The sequence below is a fragment of the Camelus bactrianus genome, chromosome 10 (genome assembly GCF_048773025.1).
Source record: "Camelus bactrianus isolate YW-2024 breed Bactrian camel chromosome 10, ASM4877302v1, whole genome shotgun sequence".
NCBI classification, from domain to species: Eukaryota; Metazoa; Chordata; class Mammalia; order Artiodactyla; family Camelidae; genus Camelus; species Camelus bactrianus.
In genome coordinates, this window is record NC_133548.1 from 25,435,406 (window position 1) to 25,447,903 (window position 12,498).

At 44.2% G+C, this 12,498-nt stretch overlaps 1 long non-coding RNA gene across 2 annotated transcripts in view; it reads left to right on the plus strand.

The window, feature by feature from the left end:
* Window positions 1–1,811: 1,811 nt before the first annotated feature.
* The window catches only part of LOC123619620 (uncharacterized), a 102,602-nt gene continuing 91,915 nt past the window's right edge, over window positions 1,812–12,498 (plus strand). For both annotated transcript variants that reach the window (XR_012509857.1, XR_012509856.1), the window contains exon 1: window positions 1,812–2,061. This is a non-coding gene — a long non-coding RNA (uncharacterized LOC123619620). The remainder of the gene's footprint in view (window positions 2,062–12,498) is intronic.

The following is a 12,498-nucleotide window of genomic DNA, read 5'->3' on the forward strand; positions in this document are numbered from 1 at the left end:
TACTGCTTTTGATAGCTTATTAATCCTTAAGACGCTTTGTGAAAATAGGTTCTGCAAACAAATATGCTTGGGACTGCTGAGATTCTGTGTGGGTCAGTAGTTTAAAAAGGTCCAAAGATGCTTTGGTTGCGCAGTTCAGTTTGTAAATCATCTTAATCACAGACTCTGCTTCCATTTTATCCAAGAAAAGCTGTGCTGTGGGGGCCTGAATGAAGCAGTAGAAGAAAAATTGGCAGGTGTCTTAGTCCCTTTGGGCTGCTGTCACAGAATACCAGAAACTGAGTGGCTTGCAAACAACAGAAACTTATTTTGTCACAGTTCTGGAGGCTGGAAGTCCAAGACCAAGGCACAGGCAGACTCGGTATCTGGTGAGAACCACTTTCTGGTTCACAGCCAGCCATCTGCTGGCTGTGTCCTCATGCAGGGTGATGGGTGAAGAAGCTCTTGGGGGCCACTTTCACAAAGGCAGCAATCCCACTAGGCTGTGCTTTCATGACTAATCATGTTCTAAAGGCTCCACCCTCTAGATGCCACCGTACTGGGGATAAGGTCTCAACAAACGAATTCTGGGGGACACAAAACATTTAGTGTCCAGAAGAAGGACGGGATTGTGTGTGGCTCAGAATGAGAAAAAGCCCAGCACTAGTACAAGGCACACAGCATAACCCACTTACCTACCATCAGGATGTGCTAGAGCTCTACAGAGTGGGAAATAATGCTTTCAACATAATTTCATTTTAAAAAATTCATGAAATAAGGCACAGTTTGTTTGGAAGCCAAACTTCATAGGCTATAGTTAAAAAAAAAAAAAAAAAAAGAAACGAATGTTTAGGACTGTTGACAGTTTTGAGCAAGAGGGCTCCAGATGGAAAAACAAGCACCATTTCAGCAATGCCAAATGAAGGGCCAAATCTAGTAATTCTCAAATTATAGTGAGCTGACGTTTCACAAGGCAAGCCTGTTAAAAATACAGATTCTGGGCCTCATCACTCTTAATCTAACTCATCAGCTACAGTGCAGGCCCTAAATCCTGAATCTGTAACAAGGATGCCCTGGGAATCTGATGTAGGTGGTCTGTGGACCAAAATTTGAGAAACTGGCTTAGACAGTATTTTGCCAGAAATTACTAGGGTTGCTTGAATCTGTAAACTTCTCTGGAGTTTCTTTGTTACTTGTCACAGGATCTTAGGGTTGAGACTGAGAAAACTTTTTCCCATCAAATAGGGCACCAAGCCCAGAAAATGTGCTGGGGTGACCCACTTTGGAGAGGTTTTTATGGAGCCTGGTGTGTTAGGGCAAACGTTTGGGATGGCAGGGCCTTCTAACCTTGTCTTGTTATTTCCCGGGCTCACTTAAAATTCATGCAACCCCTTCAGAAAGCAAGGCTGTCAGGCTGTATGGCTGTACAGACCCTGGTAACAGGCTTAAAAAAACAGCAATTAGAGGGGGAAAAAAAAAAAGAAAGAGAAAGGACAGCTTGTTATTTGGTCCAAGGAAAAAGAAATGGCCACTCAAAATTTGGAAGCACTTTTTGTGGTCTCTTTTCCTCTGCACCTTAACTTTTTGTGAGCTAATGCAACTCTTTCTTCTGAGGCCTGTCTCCTACTTTGAATACTTCAGCCTTTAATCAAACCGCCAATACTCCAATCTTTGACCCATACAAGTAGCCAGCGCCCTCACAGAAGCTGGGCCGGAGTCGCGGTGCAGGCTTCGTGGTGAGGCTGTCATAGCCCTTGCAGGAATTTTATTGCGCACTCGAAGGGGCGCCGCCCTCGCGGCATCGAGGCCCAACTGCCCCCACCCCTCCCGGCCACTGCTACCCCTCCTGGCCACTGCTGCCCCTCCCGGCCACGGGCTGCAGCCTTGCCTGGCGCCTAGTCTCTCGGGTCAAAGGTCGCGGGCAGAGAAGCCCACGGGGACCCCCGCGTCCCCGGAAGCTCAGGCTCTCCGGCTCTGGGTTCTTGGAGGGCGCGCCGAGCGCTCCGAGGCCCGGACCACCGGACCTGCCCCCTGCCGGACTTCCCGGGTCCTCAGAGACGCGAGCGACACCGGCCGCCGAGGGTAAGCGCTGCGTGACCCGCGGGCGAGCCCAGGGAGGAAGTCGGGGTCGCCGGCGGCTCCTCCGCGCGCCCGGGGCGCAGGCCGCCGTCTGGCCGGAGCCCGCCGTCTGGCCGGAGTCCGCCGCCCGCCAGGGTTGCAGGTTCAGATACGCGCGCCGGCCGTGCGGCTTCCTTTCAGCCCCGCGGAGCGCGGAGGGGCGGGGGGCCTTTCAGTGCACGCGGAAGACGCTCCTGCGTGGCACGGGGCGGGAATGTCCCCGGTCACCAGCTGCTTACCCCCCTAGTCTCGCTTCCCGCCCTTGTTCACCTGTCCCGGCCCAGCCAGGCCGCGTGCCCGTCTGGACTTGTCCACCCTCACTAGCCCGGCAAGGACCTGCCGCCTGCCTTCTCTTCGCTCGGCTCACGAATCCCCTCTAGAAAACACACCGGAAGGGGGAGCTTTGGGCCAAGAGAAGGCTTTTCTGTCCAAAAAGGCCCGCCTCCCGCGCACCTGGTTTTAATAAGAGCCTAGGGAGAAATACGGCCGGGGGCCTGAAGGATCCCCAAGAAATTCTGTCCAGAGAGAGAAAGAAGGGGGCACATGGATTGTACGTGAGCAGACGCACTCACTCTAAAAGGGTTTGCAAAGACCTGGTGCACTTTTCAACTTTAACTGTGGCTTGGAGAGGATGTAGGTGGTAGTGATGTTAGAAATGGAATATAAACAGCCGTTAAAAACACATCTGTTAACACCGAGGACAGGGATATTGCATAGCTGTGCACAATGTATTCTTTTCTTCCCAGTTTTAATAACAACAACAAAAAAGAATATTGAAAACAACCGCGCCCCTGTCCTGCTCCCCACGGCCTAGTCCACATACACCCGTATTTTTTACATAGTTGCATTTAGAGGTACACGGCATGCTCATTTCAAATTCTGGAGCAAGGGAGGTGAATTACACCCCAGCAGAACGGAAGTCTTCATTAGTTCTGAGAAAAAGATCTCCCAATACATGAGCTGGAAGTTAAAGATTGTATCATGCTTCAACGTATGTTATAAAAGTTTAAAGAATAAAGGACATGAAAGGCTTTTTAAAAAGACCCTTGTGAGGCATATAAATATATATTCACACAACATTCTTTTTGCATCTTCGGTTAAAGCCAAGAACGAATTTTCCAATACAGCACTTTGATCTTTGCACTCTTAAGAACTCAACTGTACCTTGTACTAGAATTTTGAGAACATTAATTTTTTCATCAAACATTTCTTAAACCCCTAATCAGCATTAAATCAGAGACCTCAGGGTTGTACTGATGTTTCCTCTCCTTGGAATGATTTTCTCTTGCTTTTGCTGTGCTAGCTTTTCCCTACTCAGATCTCTGCTCCAATATCCATTTCCCTACCCACCCCCATGCAACAGATATTTTATTTTCTTCAAAGCACTTACCATGATCTGAAATTATTAATGTGATTATTGCCTGCCCCCACCTCAGTAATATAAGGGACCTTGTTGTTTTACTTCCTGTTACAGCCTAGAACCATACTGGCCCACTCCCAGGCTCTACCAGGACTCCTATTTAGTAAATACTAAGAAAAGAAAAGAAAAGAAAAGAAAAGAAAAGAAAAGAAAAGAAAAGAAAAGAAAAGAAAAGTGTGCAGTATAGAAAGTAGCCTTGGGAGCATTTACTAAGTGAATGTGACCCCCAATGAAATGTCTCCTGTCCCCCACCCCTTGTCTTTCCCCCTGGCTAGCTTGGGTGCAGCTGCTGTGTGACCTGCTGGCCCTTCTAAGGCCCCACCCACAGTGACCCACCAGCCCTAGGAAGTAGGCCCTGGAGGCAGCTGGGGCCTCCGGCAGTATTTTTTTTTTCTTTGGGTCCAGTTCTTGGACTAGAGAGCGAGTGGGATTCTCCCCCAGAGGCCTGGGACTGCTAGCCGCACAAACTCCCTGACCCTTTAGCACGTCCTAGTGCTTGGCTGCATGCATGAGGTTCCAAGGTTCGTGGTGGGAGCTGCTTGTGAAAGTTGCGCTGTTATTCTTGGACTCCAGGCACAGGGAATAATTAGGGGAGTGACATGCGCTCAAGTCGAGGTCTTTCCTTGTGGGCTGGGTCACTCACGAGGCTGTGACTGGCCTCTTGCTGGCAGAGGCCGTGGATTCCAGTGGATTGCTACGTGGTTCACTTCTCGGAGGAAGCCTTAATGAGGAAGAGGCCGGGAGTTGGGGCAGAAAGGTTTGGGATTTCCCGTGATTCTTTGGGGATTGATTGTTGTTGAGAACCATCCTGGGCAACACCCAGGTGGGGTGTCTGGGTCTGTTTGCCTTAACTCAAGGCCACACTGTCCTCCCAAGGTCTTCCGGCTGCCCTGGAGGTCAGGTGGGCGGGGCCAGAGACCACAGCAGTGCGAGCCCCCTGAGGTTCTGGGAGCTGCCGGTTGCCAGCAAGGAAGAAGTTAAGTTCTGCGGTGCCCAGCATGGTGTTCCGCCCATGCTGTGTTTAATAAGTGTTCATTCACGTATGAAGCGTGAGAGTGTGCTTCGAGCTGTGTTTCAAGCCTTGGCTGTGTCGTGGACAGGGACTGTGGAAGCCACTGCCTGGGTTCAAATCCTGGTGGCTCCACTTGCAAACGGTGCGCTCACCCTGAGCGTGTTCCTACGCCTCCCCGTGGCCCACACTAATCTGTAAGATGCAGATAATGTTATCCACTTCATGGGGTGCCTATGAGGGTTAGATGGAATAAATTTTGGAAAGCATTTAGAGCCTGGCACATACTAACAGGGTAAGTGCTTAAAAAAAAATGAAAAATACAATATGGAAAAGGTAGCAGTTACCTCATGGGGGAGAAAAGGGAATAGGATCAAGGAGCGACACATCGGGGATTTCAAAAGTAATTGTCCCTTTCTCTTTCTTAAACTGGGTAGGTGTGTGGGTTTTGTGATGCTATTCTTTATACTTTACACATATCTTATAAATGTTTTAGTAACTGCTTGATATATGATAAAACAGTAAGACTGTGCACACTAATGTCTCCTATACTGCATTTAACACACTGAAGACCATGGGGGCATTAATTTGTGTGCCTTGTCTTCTTGCACAGCCTTATGGGAGAAGAATTATTTCCAGTTTGCTGATGTGCAAACTGAGGCTGAATAACTTGTGTGAAGTCTGCACAGTTAAATAGGAGATCCCGAATTTAAATCAGAGTCTGTGTTCTTAACTGCTGTGTGTGGCTTTCTTATGTTTTGCTGAGATAGCAGGTTGTATCTGAGCTTTAAAAATAATGAAATTTTTTACCCTCCCAGTGGCCCACTGACGTAAAGTTGCGCGCTGTGACTTATCTGTGTGAATCAGGATATTCTCCTGATAGTGTGAAGCCAAGTCAAAAATATAGAAATAACCTGGATCCAGAAATGGCTGACTGCAAATTGCCACTTCTAACCGTCTACTTCAAGTTTTATATTCATAAAAATTGCCTACTGTTCTCAGTAGTTCACTTTATAGTAAGAAATGCTATACACTTTAATTTAAAATAAATGCGTGTAAAATGAGATGCCACTTACATGTGTTTTAGTTACTCAGTATATAAGACATAAAATCTCTCTACGAAAGATATATTGGGATTCTACCTAAGATTTTAATAGAAAAAAAGATCCAGGATGCAAGAAAAAGAAAATTGACTATTGCTGGCTTAAGAATACAACTGAGGTTAGTGTTTCACACTGATAGTTTGAAACAGGGCTAAATGTCATTCAACAGACATTTATTAAATGTTTTTGTGTGTGAAGTATTGTGTTAGGCACTTAGGGAAAATACAGAGATGAACAGGACAGTTTGATAGTTTGCAGTCCTTCAGTATGTCACGGGCTAATGTACTACTGATTGTTTTGAAACTTGTGGCACTAATCAGAGCTGTATTATGAATTACGAGATTCAAACAATTGTTTGGGAGAGGGCCAAAAAATGATCAATGATTTCACAGCGATTCCAGCATTTGTGCTGGACTTCAACATTGAATAAAGACAAGGGGAAAATGAGGAGGCTCAAACCTGATTAAGGAGAGCAAACGGGAGGTGGTGGTGGTCGGAAATCTTGGGTCCTTTAAATAACATGAGGCTCCCTGAGATGAGGCTAGGAGGGCAGGTTGGAGTGAGAACTATGAAGAATCTCACTTGCCAGGCTGAGGGATCTGGCCTTCCTTATTCAGTCAGAAATGGGGAGTCACTGAAGTTTCCTAAGCATAGTTGTCACATGCTCAGCACTTCGATCTCGAAGCATTCTTCTGCTGGTGATTGTTATGAGGGAAGAAATCAAACATGTGGAGACCAATGTAGAGGCTTTGGGGACAGCCAAGGGGGACACTCACAAGGACTTAAACTAGCATGACGGCAGGGGACATAGGAAAAAAGAAGTTGATGAAAGAGGCTGGAGCCAAATTTATAGTGTGATGGCTGATGGAATGTGTTGACAAAAGGAGAAATTTAAAAAAAAAGACTGAAGATTTGAGATTGGGTGCCACTGAAAATAGAGGTGTCAAGAAGGGGAGAAGCCAGGGATATTTTGAAAATGATCAGTGCACGAGGATTTGAGAAAGCTGAAATCGAAAATTCTATACTGCAGGACTTCTCTGAGCCTTTAGAGAGAATGTATCATATCCTCCTCCCCAAACATTTTTAGAATATAGTTTGGAAATGTATCAACAGACTAGGCCTGCAAGTAAGGAGCAAGCCGAGGGCTTCGGATCTTCAACAACGTCAGTCCTACATTGCAGCCAGCAGCTCTCACAGGAACCTCGTGGCCAGGACACTGGGTTCTGGAACCTAGGTCAGTCTGCATTTGCCCATCTCTTCAAGCTGCTAGTCTAGGTCCTGTTTCATCATGCCTAGGATTTATAGCAAAGGGAAAGTGCATTATCCAGTTTGAAATGAAGATAAAGTGAGAATTTCAGTCTTGCCTGAAGGGTTGGGAAATTCGGGGGAGATGCTAAATTTTCTTAGGAATACTCTTTTAACTACATCAAATATGGCATTGGCGATGAGATGACAAGAGAAATAAACACTTTGCTTTGATATTTTTCTGAAGTAAATAGCTTTTTTTTAAACTATAAAATTAATATGTATTGGTTATTTTAAAAATCTAGAAAGGTACAAAATAGACTTCCACATTACCACCTTCTACCCCTCACCGAGATAACAGCTGCTAACCTTTTGGTAGGTGTTCTTCCAGACTTTTATTTTTCCTGTGTTTATTTAAGAATAGATACTTTATAAAACTTGGACCGTACAAATTCTGTTTTGCTTATTCCTTTTTAAAATTCACTGCGTTACAGCTATCTTTCCATGTCAACATGAATAGATTTGTAATCACACATAATTCATATATATTTACTTTAAACAGATTTACAAATACACTTTCAAAGGAGAAAAGCCTTTCAATTCTAAAGCCATTATTACTAACTGTAGGACGATTCCACTATTAGAGTAGCTCAACCATGCCCCCTGGTGGCGTAGTGCAATATTTAACATTTTTCTTTAAATTTGTGTGTAAAGCCTATTCTGACATGGAGGATAGGAAAGTGAATGAAATAAGATCTTTCTTTTAGCAGCTTACCATCTATAAGAAGAGATGAAATATATAATTAAATAACTATGAAAGGAAACAAAATGTAATTAGGTATATCATAAGAGAGCTCCAGTTAAAAATCCCATAGGAGGAAGGGGTTAGTCCATCCTTGAAGACTGAAGACTTCATGGCAGCAGCAACAATAACAGATAACATTTATTGAGTGCTTTTGAACCAGGGATTGCTCTTTTCACTTTTTATAGGAAAGATGTAATTTCTCTCCTATAGGCCTTTAAACATGGGCCAAATCTTGACTTAGAGAGCTGAAGGGGAGATGGAATGAAGGCAGGGGATAGAACTCCAGGTGAGGGGACTGAAAGAGCAAAAGCAGGGAGTCTGGACAGAGAGGAGAGCGCCTTGTCAATTACCTGGAGTGAAGTGGGAAACGACGTTAGAAAGAGGCAAGTGCATTGAATCCCAGCCTAAGGAATGTGACCTTAATTCTGTTGACAGGCAATGGGAACCAATGCTTCAAGTTTTTTGATCTGGGGAGTAATTTTATCACAGCTGGACTTTGGGAAGATTAACTTTTCGGCAGTGTGAAAAACAACAGACTCAGGGTGGAGGGGCCAGTTAAGAGGCTACTGCAATAGTCCGTGCTACATATAATGCCACTCAAGAGATGCAGCAGAAAATGGAGAGGAGGGAGTGAACCTGAGTTTGATTAGAAAGCTAGCAGGACGTCTTTATTATCATTAATGTAAAACCACAGTAACATTTGGTGAACTTGGAATGGAGGTCTTTATAACCCAATGGGCTTACTCTACAGAACTAAATAGATTGGTTTGCCAGTGTCTTCATGCTGATTTCCTCCCTCTCCTCCAAGAAGCTAGTTTTTTTAGAGACACCAGCTGGATCACATTATTCAGCCTCTGATCTGGTAGTTTTGGCAGAGCCCAGGTCCTCTGGTAGGGCACACTGTTCCTAGCCATTCTCTAAGTTTGCTGCGGTGGCATAGGATTTGGAGAATGCTGTCACAAGATGTCCCTTTTTCCAATGACTATAAAACCAGAGGGAATTTGCCGAACCCAAGCAAACAGGATTTGGCTTAGATCTGAGGAGCTGAGTCTAAGGGCGGGAGACAGGTGAGAATGCACGGTCAACAGGGCTGCAATACACTGTTTTGAAGCCACTTAAAAAAATGAGACAGTTAATTGAGATGTTTGTCTTCCAAAATAATCAAATCTTAATTTTTATTTATGAATGCTTATAGAAGAAACCCTGCCTTTAATATCATAAGCTCCTGGAGCAGTGATTCTCAAAGCAAGTTGGCCAAATCATTGGTGAACCATTAAGATCTTGATGGGCTCAAGTCTATCCCAGAAATGTATAGGGTGTTATTTTATAGTAAGGAATAAGGTACATAAACTCCTGTTTATCTCTAATAAAGCTAATAATAAATGGTTCAGATATGTTCTTCCCAGTCCTTCCTTATCACCATCTTTCCTGTGCCCACATGGGCCTGTCCCCACAGAGTCTGAGGGTCATTGATGTGGAGAGAAGTGATTATACTGATGGCTCTTTGTGCTCTTCCCCAGTAACCATCGAACGTCTCGGAAATCATGGGTCCTCTGAACTACTGTTTCTTGAGCAACTGTCTTGAGTTATATCACATTTTAAAGATAAGTAAGTTGAATATGGAAAACTATGTCGAAGATTTCTAGGGCATCCAGGGTGTAGAATTTTAAAAGATTCACATGGCTTTTTTCTCTGAATGTTAGAGAATCTGCTTCTGCTCAGGGGCAAAGAGGTGTGACTGAATATAATATATGACATAATATAATGCAGTTCTTGAATTTGTGGATCACTAATTAGCATGCTTGAGCTATTTCAAACTTTGCTGGAGTCGTAATTCAAAACTGATTTGTCATCAGTATACAGCGGTATCATATTTCAAACCCTATCAGATTATAGTTATGTACTTTATCACTTTTTAACCATTTAAATTACATTCCTGTTAATAGGATCTGTGTTTTAACGTCAACGGGCAGATTGGTGGATTGCATGGTTCATGTCTAGTTGAGTTTTTATGGCTAATTGGGCACATATGTACTAAAACTGAGCCCTCTATTTAGAAGTGAAGGATTTTACTAAAAATGAGCATATTTTTATTTCAGGCAGCTTAGTTTCATCTGCTTAAGTAGTTTTTAAACATGAACCATTTTTCAGTACAACTGTATCTTTATGTGTTAACTGTATTTTTTAAATGCAGATTTCTTTCACTAGCTTAATGGGAATTCACAGAAATCATAGCCTTTTAATTAAAGCCAATATGTTTCAGTGCCAGACATTCTGAAGGATTCCAATGAACCAAAAAAGAACACATTTCTGCACTGGAAGTGTGCATATGGGACCCTTCAGAAGCCTGACAGAAATGCCTGATGGAAGGATTTGAAACAGGAAAAAGATTAATAAAAAGAATGTCAGAGTAAGTTTCAGAATAGCTTAAACAATGTGTGTAGCAAAATAATTTTCTACACCAAAGGATGGTTTGATTGAAAAGTGGTGGCTCTTGTATCATCTTAAACTATGAAGTCTAAACCTAATTTCAATCCACTTGAACTAAAGAGTCCACAGTTGGGATGTTTTTCAACCCTAAAGCTGATACATATTGACTGTATTTTCAGAACTAGTTCAGGTGGTCTGATAAGCAAAGGTTGGAAGACAAAGGAACAGAATATTTGAAAAGATCCTTGAAAGTCTGGGGTATACAGTCATTATAATGGCATCTGTAGGAAGTCACAGGATACATTTGGTTACAGTTTGGTCAAATGGAAAGGGCCTGGGATAGGAAGTCAGATGACTTCAGTTTTAATCCTTTCACTATCTGTGGGACTAGACAAGTCACTTAACCTTGCAGACTTTTGTTTTTTTCAGTTGTAAAATAGTGATTATATCTGCCATAACCATCTTATGGTTATTGCGAGGATCCTAATGAACTATTGTGTATAAAAGCATCTTGAAAAGTAATGCTAAAGTGTTATACAAATGGAGTTACTTCTGTGGTTTGGAATAACCATGGCCAAATGGAGAGTAGGCTTTATTTGCCATCGCCTCGCTCAAGTGCCCCACGTGAGGAAAGGTTCCACAACCAGTCTGAATGCATGCATGAATGAAGCAATGGTTCTTTTTGCTCTAGTTTTATTTTCTCCATCAGTGACTTGGGTCAAAAAAATAAAACTGAATGTGTGGTTTGGGATTCTTTAGGGTTTTACACAGGTGCACATGCTGGTACCCATCCAAGTCTGAACCACATGTAAAAACACTAATACAGTCTGGTAGACATCCTAATTTTACACGTGTACAGGATGTTTGGTGGGATTTTTTTTTTCCTGCAGTATTAGATTTGGCAACTAGAGCCCTAGTTGAGAATGCAGCATTTTAAAGAAAGCCACTGCCGGTTGAGGCCCCTCTCGTTCCCTTCTCCATCCATCCTCTGCCTCCCCTTCACCCCCTACTATGGGGAAGCCTGCTTGGTCTTCTGCCTCCACTGGTTGACCCAGCCCCTTTTCTCAGCCTGAAGGCCTTTTTTTTTTGAGGTTATGGGGAGAGGGGGGAGAGGGAGAGAGTCTTCTTGGCCACAGCCTTTTGGAGGAACAGCGTTCATATTTTCTCCTCGTTCCTTGAGGGAGAGACAGAGGCTAGGAGGGTAATTCCTGCAACAAACTAAATGAGGGGAAAATTCCTTCCTGCTTGTAAGAAGGGAGACTTGGCTTTAGATTTCCCTACTGGACATCTGCTTGGGCTGGCGGGTCTGTCCCCTGGCTTGCTGGCGGGCTGCTGGGGGTGCTGGCTGTGGGGCGGCCTCCACACGCACTGGTTGAGGTGGCAAAGGATGTCTGAGTTTCTCGTGGTCAGGTGGTGCAGGGCTGCAGCGTCTGACTTGCTTGCTGGTGTTTCCACCTACGAGGGCGGCCCACTGGGTGAGGAAGCATTCTGAAGAGTCACACTTTGCCCTGCAGCTGGGGGAGGTGGTGAGATTTCAACTAAGCAGATTGACACTTCAAGCTGAACTAACGGGCAGTCAGTGACAGGTACCCAGAGGTGATGGAACTTGCTTGAGATGCATGCTTCAATTGGGAAGGAGATTTGACAGCAGTGATTAGAAGAAAAAGAAAAAAAAAAAGACAAAGCAAACCCCAAACTGTTTCATGTTTGTCTGGCACTAAGCAGAGACACTTCCATAAAGTTATTACACTAATTAGAAACTGTCTTGATGCGGTTTGACTCCAGTTACTTAATCACAGAGTCCAGACTCTGAGCAGAAAAGACCTTAAAGATAATTCGCCCTAGGCCAGTAGATTTCAGATGATGTTCCAGGAAGTCCTGGGTGGGGATGGTATCGCACGGAGGTTGCTCAGGACCGCCTGGGGGAGGGGTAAGGATGGGTTCAGGTGGGGGGGTCTGGAGGAGGGTAGAGATGCCGACAAGGTAGGTCTTCTGGTCTCTTTCACCCGCTTTAGCTAGAAAACATTTGCTTTTATCTGCTTTATTTATCGGTTTTCATTGTAAGATTACTTTTGTCCAAAGAATTCCTTGTTTAGGAAAAAAAGCCTTCCTTATGATCATCCCCCTTATTTCTGAGATAAATAAACGGAGGCTCAGACTGGGGGAGTGACAAGCCACAGGCCACAGAGCCTTGAGTGGCAGAGGCAGGAGACAGGTCATCTAGTTTGACACCTGGTCCCAAACCAAAGGGTAGGGTTAGCCTGTTGAATTCAAGATGCATTTATTAAGCAGCTACTAGATAGAGTCAAGCCGTAGGCTTTTTTTTTCTTCTTCTTCTTCCTAAAAGATTAATGCAGTTATTGCATCCATTTGGTGCCTTTACTGCCGG